The sequence below is a fragment of the Ornithodoros turicata genome, chromosome 9 (genome assembly GCF_037126465.1).
Source record: "Ornithodoros turicata isolate Travis chromosome 9, ASM3712646v1, whole genome shotgun sequence".
NCBI classification, from domain to species: domain Eukaryota; kingdom Metazoa; phylum Arthropoda; class Arachnida; order Ixodida; family Argasidae; genus Ornithodoros; species Ornithodoros turicata.
Genome location: NC_088209.1, coordinates 12,447,289 through 12,459,677, shown reverse-complemented (window position 1 = coordinate 12,459,677; position 12,389 = coordinate 12,447,289).

Here is a 12,389-nt window from a genome sequence, read left to right as displayed (position 1 = left end):
TTAGATTTACTTACGCGTGATTTAATTGGTTATACGTCAGACGCCCGTGAGGGCGCTCTAAAAGTTGCAAGTTGCTGTGCTACGGAAGTGTCTGGTTTCTTATATATTTTTACTCTATGTGTCCCCGCACTTTCACAGAACACTGCCGGAAACTTGGAAGATTCCTCGCATGGACCTTTGCAAAGAACTTTGCACAGTAACCGTGAAGTTATTGCCACCCACGCACTTTGCCCACTGTGGATTTCTGACGAATCTTCGGAGTGATCTGTTTTAGCGGTGACTCAAGGCCTCTCTCGTTCGGGAGCAGTGGGAAGGGCGCTGGTAAGTTGTTGGGTGCGTTTTTTTTTATTCTACCCGGGTAACCCCCGGGTTACGCACCCCGTGACCCGAGTGAGATGTCACGTGACCTGTGGGTAGGTACCCCCGTTTAGAAATTTTCGCCCATTACGAGTTACGCCCGTCTCAGCGAACATGGCGGCAGAGACAGACGACGTTTTTGACGAGGACATGATTGTAGAAGTTGCGGCACTTGTGCTGCTTGACGCATTTGACGAAGGGGAAGATGATGACGAAGGAAGAAAAAGGCATGCATCCAACGAAACAACAGTCGTGCTAAAACCACCGAAATATGCTCGGAATCCGAAAGTTAAAAGTCGCGAGACTCTCATTTGACGTCCTTTGACGTCATGACCCCCTGCTACCCACCTGCTGAGCTGGGTCAGTGAGAGTAGGTACCCAGAGTAACCCTCGAGCGACGAGAGTTGAATTTTCGCCGGTAGGTTATAACTAGGGTTTGTGGTTTTCGGCATTTATTATCAACCCAATTCGGGGGGTGTTTATCGGCATCTATATTGGGGACTATAAATCGGATTTTTTCGTCATCTATATTCCGCCCAAAAAATAAATGCCCGAATACGGGCATCTATTTATTTCGCATGAAGGAGAGCCTATTTTGCGGGCGAAGTAACAACGAACCGAAAAGAAGTGAATTGATTCATGGTTTCATTAACAATGTCTTTTATTGCCTGTGCCAAACCAGCAAACAATGGGACTACATCTTGTTGTAATAGATGCAAGCGTAGCGTACATCATCATGCTCGCATCTGTCATAGCGGCTCGGTCCTTGCGATTAATAACACGCAGTTTAGAGAACGCGCGCTCAAGATTAGCGCTAGAAAGAGGAATAGCCAGTATGCTTAAGGCGCACTGCGATAACAAAGGCCATGTGCTGGAACGGGTCGCCCAAAACTGAATAGGAGATATATCCACCTGAGGGGCAGGGCATGCAGAATATTCGAAAAACTCGCGCTTTATATCATCCATACGAGATTCATCAACAGAGCTGAGGTCATCCTCCTATAAGCGTTTACGCACAACGAAACAAGGCCACAGCCCGAAGATAATGCCACGCTCGAGAAATAGTCGACAAAGGGAGATTCCAAGGGGATTTCCCTTTGCGGTTCCAGGAATGGCAGCTGTCAGGATACGAGAAATTCGTATCTTTTCGGAATATTCCGAATCTTAAAAAATCATTCGGGGGGTGTTTTCCGGCATTTTTCGGAAAATGCCGAAAACCACGAACCCTAGTTATAACGTCACTTCCGTCACCCTCGATTTTTCGCCCAGTAAGGGTTACCCCGAGTCACCCGGGTAGAATAAAAAAACGCACCCGTTGACATTCCCACTGAACCCACGAACCCACGAACGTTAACCCACGAACATCTGTTTTGCGTCTGACCCATGATGACAGGTTACGCTTGGAACAAAGGGTCAGAAAAAAAAAAAAAAAGAAACTCTTAGTGACGCCTTCCTAAAAAAAAAAGAAAAGAAAAGCTTAGTCGTTGAAATGGGTCGGCTGGTAATAGCGGTCAGACTTGTGACCATTACCAAAAAATAGGAACTAAATACCGTTACCCGTTACTTCAGAAAAAAGTAACTAAATACGTTACTCGTTACCAACATACAAATGTAACGAGCTCTCGTTACTCACAGCTAACGAGTTACTCTTACGTTACCGCCGCACAGTTAAAGGAGCCAACAAACATGCCGTCACTTGCCTTCAACTCATCAACTTCACAAGAAGCTGATACTCGAAATTTACATCAGTGATCTTCGTTCTCTTTGGTGCGAAGACATCTGCTGTGGGGGTGATCGGAGGTCATGAAAACACAAGAAAAGACACCGGTTTTCGTGCCACCGATCACCAACGGTTCCTAAAAACAGACGAGGGACTTCGTCATAATTTAAGGCGCTCAGAAGCTTAGCAAAGACAAGAAAAGGCTAGAAGTCGAAACGCGTTTTTTTGTAGCCATCACAATTGGTGCCCATTCTTGGGCAGGAGTGATGGTCTGAGATTACGGAAACAAGAGAAAAGACAAGGGCCTTCGTTTAAGACGATTCAGCACGTCAACAACACATCCAGCGAGGGTCTGCAATAATACTTTGAGTCACACGTGGTCGTGGGTCACGCAGGTCCACGCATTGCGCCACACGGAGTGCGAGAAATGTGCTCCCCCGCGCCGAAGAAAAGGAACGAGTATAACGTCAGTAACGGGTTACCAATTTTTGTAACTGATTCCGTTACTATTACAATTTTTTTTGAAAAGTAACTGAATCATTACTTCGTTACCAGAAAAAAGTAACCGTTACCAAGTGAAACACCCTGCACTCTTAAAAATGAACTTCACCGCATAGCACGCTCCTAGCCAACCATCATCTCGGATGATATCGTTGTCTGCTTTGATTTGTTGAAAACGGGAGGCGTACGCCTTTTTGTGACAATTATGAACAGCATAAGTGTCACAAAAAAGGCGTGCGCCTCTCGTTTTCAACAAATCAGGGCAGATAACGATATCATTCGACATGATGGTTGGCTAGGAGTGTGCTATACGGTGAAGTTCATTTCTAAGAGTGTGTATACAGTCAGGGTGTCGAACCGCAAAAAATACGGGTTCGGTTCGGGTTCGCGTTCCTTGGATTTCGTCCCGGTTCAGTTCAGGTTCGGCCACGCTATAAATCGAACCGGTTCAACGCTTCCGTTTTATATCTCCCATAAAAGTGCTTTTATCAGGAAATGCTTAATATGCTTATAGCTTACTTCTGTTGACTGCATTAACGTTTTTAGCGAAAGGAAGGAGAAATTGATGAACACTTGCAAATAGCGTGCAGGTTGAAGAAGCGGTGTACTCCTGCTACTGTCTTCCCAAAACCGCTTTTTTCACACGCACAGTGTCAGCAAGATACACTTAAAGGAAGCCAAATAAGATAGACAGCATTTTACATAGACGACGGTATACTGAGCCGGCACACTGCATTCACAGTGTGAATCGATTTGAAACCGTACTGAATCATGTCGTGCATGTGCATCATGTCGTGCATTCACTGAGTGCATGTGAATCATGCACTACCAGAAAGCAGGACTACATTTATTTGTCAAACCAGGACCAATCCTACAGGCACCGTTCTGCCATATGCCCCTTCTTCATTTATCGTGTTTCTGACGTGTTTAATTTTTACTGCTCACGTGTAAATGGAAATGTTGGGCGCTTGCTTAGTCACATATTCGTCGCAAGCAGTTCTTTTCCGAGGCCTTTTGCAACCCAACGCATCCCACAAGGAGAGAAAAACAAGCTGATCCGACAACCTTGGGTACCGAATGTTCAGAGGAAGGATTTCAAACCGGAAAAGTCAGCGAGGATGAGTAATGCAGCCCTCAAAGTGGCGCTGCATTTCAGTATGAGCCCCAAACTCTCCTGTAGGCGTTGGGTGCTGCTTGTGAGAATAAACTTCCTCCATGGTAGCAGGGGTCACGTTCCTTGCAGTGGAACGGTTCCATGTACATGCCTCGTCAGCGCACAAAGCACTCGTGAGCCCCTTGTTTGTCGCTTCTACAACCTTGATGAGCAGTGCAGACTGCACCTGCTGCTCAAAAACAGGTGCATGTTGCCACCAAAGTGGGCCCGAAGCGAATCTCTGTACTATACGTTCTACTCACTGTTTGTGCCGACTTGATGTCACCATCGTTGCACTGGCACAGTACTATATACCGACATGGCCACTGTCAAACACGTTCGTTCCTTCTGCAAACCCTCTATCTCGTTGATCATGTATGCAGCTGTATACATCTGAAATCAACAATAAACGTATGCTACTTCATAACGAAAACATAACAGCCCTTATACATGCGTATCTTCCTCAGGGAATTGTACAGCAACTCTTGCGATAAAAAATAAGAAATCACGTTCTTGCGATACTACGTTATGAACGTATCCATAACGTAACGTATGCGCAAAAAAAAAAAAAGAAAAGAAAAGGCGCCGAAATGTGTAGTGACTACAGCATAGTGGGGCCGGTCATGTGGGGCACACGTGGGCAGAAATATAAAAAAGCGCACTCACCTGACCGTTGAAGCTTCGACCAAAGTCTGGTGTCATCCTTCCATCCGGAATTCATTGCAAAAAGTTGAAAATCAGGGAAAGCGTCTCTGGGTTGCACCACCGTACCGTGTGCGCGGCTGCCAACAGGCAGCCGAAAGAGAAGGCAAGCAATGGCGCGCAAGGTCACGTTCGCTATGATGGCGGCGTCCAGATAACTCTTCTGTAAACGGTCTATAGAACTGTAAATAGTTTGTTTGCACGTTTGCACAAAAACTACTTGAGTTAGAGGTAGTTCCATCTGCCAAGGATCTATAGACAAGCTGCCGGATCTTACGACACAATCCAGTTCCGCGTCAGCTGCCTTCAGCATCTCGGTCTACACTGTTGTACTGCATCGTGTCCTCATGCGCTGTATTCCCGAAGAACACACAGTCCAGTTCCGACAACGTCAAATTGAACAGGGCGAAACCTCCCAGCCTGCAGGCACCAGTAAGCTCCAGCGAGCGCAAGCAGGTGAACTCTCCCAGACTGTGAGAACAAGTCGGCTTCAGCGAGCGCTAGCTGGCGAACTCCCCCAGACTTGCGAGCACCAGTAAGCTCCACCGGGCGCAAGCATACTCAGACATCTTAGCGTTTGTGCGAAGTCACATTGAGAGCAGAGAGGATTGCCGGATCGCTCCCCGTCGCCTCCCTAATCGTGAGCCGGAGACCCATCACTTCGACATCGAGATCTTGCGAAATCTTCCTTCGGCTTCTCGTTACTGGTGCAAGCAACATCAGTCCCGGGACTTCGTTGCCCCTTGCGTCCATGCTCCACCCACGCCATTGCCGACTGTCGGGCTGTTATTTCCCCACAGGATAAGGGAAGGCGACTTATGGAGCATCGATGCTGTTTACATTGCAGGAAGTCCAATCACTTCGTCCATGATTGCAGATCCTCCCAGTTGCTTACCTGCTCCCGTTGCGGTGGCCTCCACTTGTCCCTCCCATGCGACATTCAGCGCAGCCGCTCGGCCGCTATGCAGCGCAGGATAGCCGTGCCACGGGGTCCGCGCGCGGAGCGCGTCCAGACCACACTACCATAAGATCACACTACCAAGATCAAGATCACACTACCACTTCATTGAATGTCTCCGTCACCACGGTCGCCGGCAGTAGAACAGCGACGCCCCACGTCCTTCTACAGACTGCCCTAGCATGGGCCCATGGACGCAGGACCTCTCGTATCGTTCGAATAATGTTCGACAGCGAAAGTCACAGCAGCTACATCCGCCGCAACGTGCCAAGAACCCTCGGGTGTGCGGCACTGAGGTCCGAGGACATTTACGTTTATTCCTTCGGGCGTAACACACTTCCGTCAAGGCTTCTATGTGATCACGTCACCTTGCGCCTGAGGAGTCAATATGGTGGCGCTATCGCTCGAAGCTTTTGCGGTGCCCGGGCTTCACTAGAACATGCCCGCACTACTAGAGGGGTGGCTGACGACTTGAGGCAGCTTGGGCTGGACGCGGCTGATGCGCTACCTGACGGAGTTAAAAAAAAACATTGCAGAGGCCGCCATCCTCATCGGTTCATTCTTCTACTGGTCTCTCGTATCCGGCGGTACTCGGCGATTGGACGCGGGACTACCCGCGGTGGGAATGTCTTTCGGCTGGATCCTCCACGACCCACATCCCCACTACTTGCCCCCTACTGATCCATCGAATTCGCCAAATACCTCAACACTGCGCTGGCGTACGTAACTGTCGAAAATCCTGAGAGAGATCCAGCCCGCATGTGGAGATTGGAAACCATGGAAACGACCTGGCAATGGAACAGTTTTCATGGATGGAACAGTCGCTCGAACTGTGACGTCACGAGGGTCGGGACCACGACCTACTAGATTATAACGACCATGTCACAATCAGAAAACCCTATGAGGAGCCTGTCCGCACGATCCGCCAGGGGCGATACTGATCGGCACAACACGATTGGACGATGGAAATTTGAATTCTGAACGCGCAGAAGCGTGTGTACGACTACCGTAGCAGACGACAGCGATAGCCCCTATGAAAACGCGTAGAATGATGATGATAATCAACCTCAGAATGAAACATCTGCGGAACGTCCACCGCTTGTACAGAAATACTAAGGTAAGCTGAAGTACAAAGTATTGTAGAAGTTGAGGAAGCAATAACTGGGACGATCAGAAGCGCCACCGCTACCTTCCAAAAATGCGGCGCATAGAAGGGGTGCGCCTGACATGGTCGTTATAATCTAGTAGGTCGTGGTCGGGACACGTTAACAGGTCACTCTCCTTGTCAATGACGGCTGCCTCGGCACGCTCGCTGACAACCGAACAATCGCCAGAACTCGCCTACTTTCTCAGCTTCGTCGACTTCGTGACCATCCCGAATTCCTGACTCAGTATCGAGAGTCTATTTCGAAATATTTCAAAGAGGGACACGCAGAGCGAGTACCTGACTCCACCTCGGACCTTCCAAGTCGGACCTTCACTATTCGACTCCCTGACAAGCGCCAGCTCATTCGCCCGGTCATAGCCTCCTATATACTGATCAGTATATAGGAGGCTATGGCCCGGTGCAGCGCCTGTTTCCGTTGGAAGCACATTACTTCAGCACCGCTGGGGCGGGAGTATGTTAAGGAAAGGAAAAGGAGGAAGAGGCTTGGACAAAGTTGGTTGCGCGCGTGATTTCAGTTCGATTTCTTCTTCTTCTTCATCTTTTTCTTTTTTTTTCTATCTTCGGGTTCCTGGATAATTAACCTTTCGTCGGCAAGCTCTTCGGCTCAGTATCGCTTTCTCCTCCTTTTCGTAACAGTAAACATTACCGAAAGACTGAAGCATGGCGATAAATCAGCAAAGATAGTCGATATGGCACTGTCTAAGAAGGAGGATAGGCGCAATTACGAACTCAATGTCAGAGCAACCTCTCTGTGCATCTCCGTCCAAGGCGTTGACCCCTGAGGTCTTCCGAATTGAAGGGCTCAGCCGCACTACATTCCAACGTGGAAATTTCAGGTGACTCACTATATCCGAAGCTTCACCTGCTGTACATTCACTACGGTAGGAAGAGATCAAAGCTGTCGCCAGGCATGTCACCAAAATGCATGTGCGGAATGCCATTTTACGATGACCTCCACTTATTGTAGTGAAAAGCACAGCATATTACAAAGGCTGCGATGGAGACTGCGGTATCGTTTCGTCTATGAATTAACCTTAGTCAAAAAGTAATCGATTACCCGAAATTCTAACGAGATTACTTGAAAAATTACTTGCTCGGAAAACTAATCGATTACTCGCGAAATTACTCAAAAAGTAATTGATTACTAGTAACGCAATTCCATGTAAAGTCTTATGTACGAGTTTTCCTCCCCCCCCCCAACCCAACAATAAATATAATATACCTTCCTCCTTCCTGTTTTTTGTTCTTCTTGATGCTACAAGGACAGTGCACGAACGTAACACAAAATTGACACTGAAATTGTACCCGTGCATGTATAAACTGTAATCGACGGGTATTTGGCGTTTAATGTCAATCGGGTCCCATTTCTTACCATAGTTGTGCTACGGGTCAGATCGGAATGACATTAATATATGCGCGTCTCCCACTAGCCGCGTAAGAAATGCGGTACTTGAAGAGCGCAAACGTGTTCAAAGAGATTGCAAGTACCCATAATAATCTACAAATTGAGAAAATTTGCTTTATTTCGTAATCGATGCTCTGTACTATGTCGGAAACTGTTGTAATCTCTCCTGTCAGGTGGCCGTCTACGCCAAAAGCAAATATGCAAAAAAAGCAATCATTAAAAATGCGGGCAATTTGCAAAAATAATGCTCGTTTTCGTGTAATTTATCAAATAATAGCGCGGTGCGCTGTGAAGAGTGGCTTTATGGATTGTCCAAGTTGCTCTTGTGCTCAGACAATGGGAGCGAGAGTAAGGCATTTCGTGTGCAAATGAGTTGTGGCAATCTCATTGCGCGGAAACTGTCATTCAGTCGAATGCCATTAAATGTCTCCGTATAGCACGACAAGAACGACACGCTTAACACATTACGCTCTTAATGTCATCTTTCGCGGCCGTGTTGCAGGGGTATCAGAGTGAACCAGCTAAACGAGAAACCGTCACGAAAAGAAGCAGAAGGAAAAAAGAAACGCATACCACCAGGAATGACCCCTCCTATTTACTATAGTGGGTGTGTTTGTTACGCCTCCGGGTAAGCGAGTTTTTCTTTCTTCTTCTTTTTTTTTTTTTTAGTGAGACGCAGTCACAATCCTGCGTGCAGGGCGTCATCTAAGGACATCATTTGCTGTCCCCTTTTTTCAAGTTCCCATCCGTTTTGCGACCCCCGGCCCCGGTCACGGCGGTCATAAGGGGTCGCGACCCACCAATTGGGAAACATTGCGCCACGACAGTTTGTCTCCGTGAAGGGGGGAGGGTAAACTTTGGAAAAACCACGTGACAAGTGTCTGTCCACTCACATGGCAGCAATAAGGGGTATTTGTAGATTGCCCCATAGATTCACAGAAGAAAACACTGGCGGGGTCTCAACATTGAAATGTTACCCTCTATTTGGAGGATGCACCAATGAGGTCACGCCACGGACAATAAGGGAGGGAGGAAAGCTGCGGAGCTGCGCTGCCCTGTTTGTACAGCGCGTCTTTTATTTTTATTTTATTGAATGTTTATTCATCATAACGCAAGAAAATTGAACTTGAAATGAACTCCACCGCATGGCACGCTTCTAACCAACCCTTATTAGGTCACCGGTAATTTCGTGCGGAAATGACGTCATGTGTCCTCGCTTCCGTGTCAACCGTCTCACAGGTTCCGATAGGCAAGGTGCTTTGTGATCGCTGCGTGTTTAAAATTAGTTTCCCTCTCGCTTCAGAAGCAGTATGGGCGGCTGTTGCTCTGTTGTGAAGGGCTATACGTATTCCCTTCTGGACTACAATGGTAGGTATTGCTTGTTGCTGCCGTTAAACTCAGTGTTACATTACGTGCGTGATTTCCGTCTGTAAATTAGTTGATGTACATACACAGAAAAACACAGTCTACTACTCAGGCTCTGACAGTCGCGCTTTACGGTTTTCTAAAGACGTTTCTAGAGCCAGACACATCCACACTCTTAAAAATGAACTTCACCTCATAGCACACTCCTAGCCAACCACTATCTCGAATGATATCGTTATCTGCCCTGATTTGTTGAAAACGGGAGGCGTACGCCTTTTCTGTGACACTTATGCCGTTCGTAATTGTCACAGAAAAGGCGTACGCCTTTCCGTTTTCGACGAATCAGGGCAGATAACGATATCATTCGAGATAATGGTTGGCTAGGAGCGTGCTGTGCGGTGAAGTTCATTTTTAAGAGTGCACCTTCAGCACCGATAGCATGCGTCGTCTGCTACACTCTTAAAAATGAACTTCACCGCATAGCACGCTCCTAGCCAACCATTATCTCGAATGATATCGTTCTCTGCCCTGATTTGCTGAAAACGGGAGGCGTACGCCTTTTTTTGTGACACTTATGCTGTTCATAATTGTCACAGAAAAGGCGTACGCCTCCCGTTTTCAGCAAATCAGGGCAGAGAACGATATCATACCAGATTATGGTTGGCTAGTTGCGTGCTATGCGGTGAAGTTCATTTTTAAGAGTGTAGTATAGACACGGAAGTCGAACCTTTTCCAATGATTCTTTGAAAGTACCTGTAATCTATTATGAACAGTATACGTGTCACAAAAAGGCATACGCCTCCCGTTTTCAACAAATCAGGGCAGATAACAATATCATTCGAGATGATTGTTGACTAGGAGCGTGCTATGCGGTGAAGTTTATTTTTAAGAGTGCGCGGCACAGGGTAGTTAACCAAACAATATAATGACACATAATTAGAGCCTGAAGTTTTCGGGAAATATTTTTTTCTAAATTCGGGGGGTAAAAATCGGGTAAATAAACATGTGCACTAAATTCATGCGAATTCGGGTGAAAAAACTTCCATTACGCTAAAATCGGGTAGAAATTGGGCTCAGTTATTCAAACTAACTGCAGCGATTTGGTACAAACGGTGATGTAACTACATTATCCTGCCAAACAAGTAAGTTGATGCATTCCTACAGACATCCCAGAGAGGGCAATTTGCCTGGTAAAAATCGGGTTTCACCCTAAAGAGGCAACCTTCAATTCGGGGAGCAAATTCGGGGAAGAATCGGGTAAAACCCTAAAACTTCAGGCTCTACACATAATTAATAAAAACGAGCTTTTCACCCTCGTACGACAACAGGAGAGAGCGAGACAGTTTAGTCTAATTTTAGTCACCGAAGCACAATGTCGACTGCTTGATCACGCGCAGTCGCTATTGAATAACGGAGCGTGCGAGAAAGAAGCTGTACTCCCAGGCCGTCCAGATCGATACGACAGTGTGCATCATGCAAAATAGCACTGGCGTGCTTCGCTGGCACAAAAGGACGTCGATCCGTGAACAAATAAGGTTTTTGCCGAGAAACGACATAGCAGGCGAAACTGGTTCGATAGTTGTCGTCAATTTATATAGCCGTTGCAGAAATGTTCCTGTTGCGTGTCCAAGACCCCGGCTTTGCCACGGTAACCATATGCGGAATAACTATTTGCTACCGGCCATCATACAAATTGTTCCGGCTGATTTGTGGAAGGAGACGACAAAGAAATGCTGCACGCGTTTACTGAAAGGTGGATGACCTGAGGGGAACCAAACTTGGGGTAGGGGGGGGGGGATATATTAATTAGACGAAAAGGAAAAAAAAAAAAAGAACACAACTGAAAAACAGGAAAAAGGTCAGCCAAACGGGACGTCGGCTTGCTATTCCGGAAATAAATAAATAAATAATAAATAAAGAAAGAAAATAAATTAAGAAATAAGAAATAAATAAATAAATAATAAATAAATAAAGAAAATAAATTAAGAAATAAGAAATAAATAAATTAGGGGTGTGCGAATCCGGATATTTTAAGTCGAATCGAATATCGAATCGAATGGAGGAAAAAAATTCCGAATACCGAATCGAATATCGAATATTCGTGGAAAATTTACAATATGTGACTTTCGCACTAAAAGTTTCCATTTTGTAGCCCATGGCTTTAGTGCAATTTTTCTGGCATTAACTGTCACAAGAGAGACACGCAATTCTGCTAAAAGGCCCTACTCTTTAATTTTACATGAGAGTGCTTCCTGCTTTTCATGTGAGCCTACACTTACTGGAGTACTGGAGTGGTTGCCTTCATTTCAAAATTTTATGTCAGGCAGTAGCACTTTGTACGGATGATGTTGTAATTGTTTCAGACAACCACAGGTCATTTGTGAAACAAACGGATTGGCATCCTGCCTCAGCTTTGCCATGAACACCATTTAGTTTCTTTGCACTCGCCCTAGGAAGTTCCACTACTGAAATTTGAGACGTAAAGGACATCTTTAAGACACCCTTCTTGTTCGTGAGATGTAGTCATTATTCGAGAGTCCTAACCTTTTAAAGGCTACCTCACACACATAAAATCAAAGTCCCTCGTCGGCACCGCTAAACTGCATGTGGGAGGGGCGCCGCCCCTTCCACAGACGATGTCTACAAAACTAACTTTGGATAACTTTATCTTAAACTAAACACCGTCCCGCCTGTGTTGGTCCTGCAGCAAGGGCAATTTCGTAAAGGAGACTTCACCTCATGCACTGAAGCATCAGGTGAAGCCCACTTTCGGGTTGCGTCGTTCATATTCGTGGAATAGTCGAATATACGAAAAATCGAATATTGGATATTTGATTCGCGAATCGAATAGTTCCAGCGTTTGATATTCGATTCGAATTGGAGAACTCGAATATTCGCATACCCTTAAATAAATAATAATAATAAAAAAGAAAATTTAGAAATAAGAAATAAATAAAACGAAAAGAAAAGGAATTAGGAAAATAAAGGATAAACTAACAAAGAATGAAAGAAGGATGAGGTAGATTAAAGACAAAGATGACAAAAAAAAAACAAGAAAAA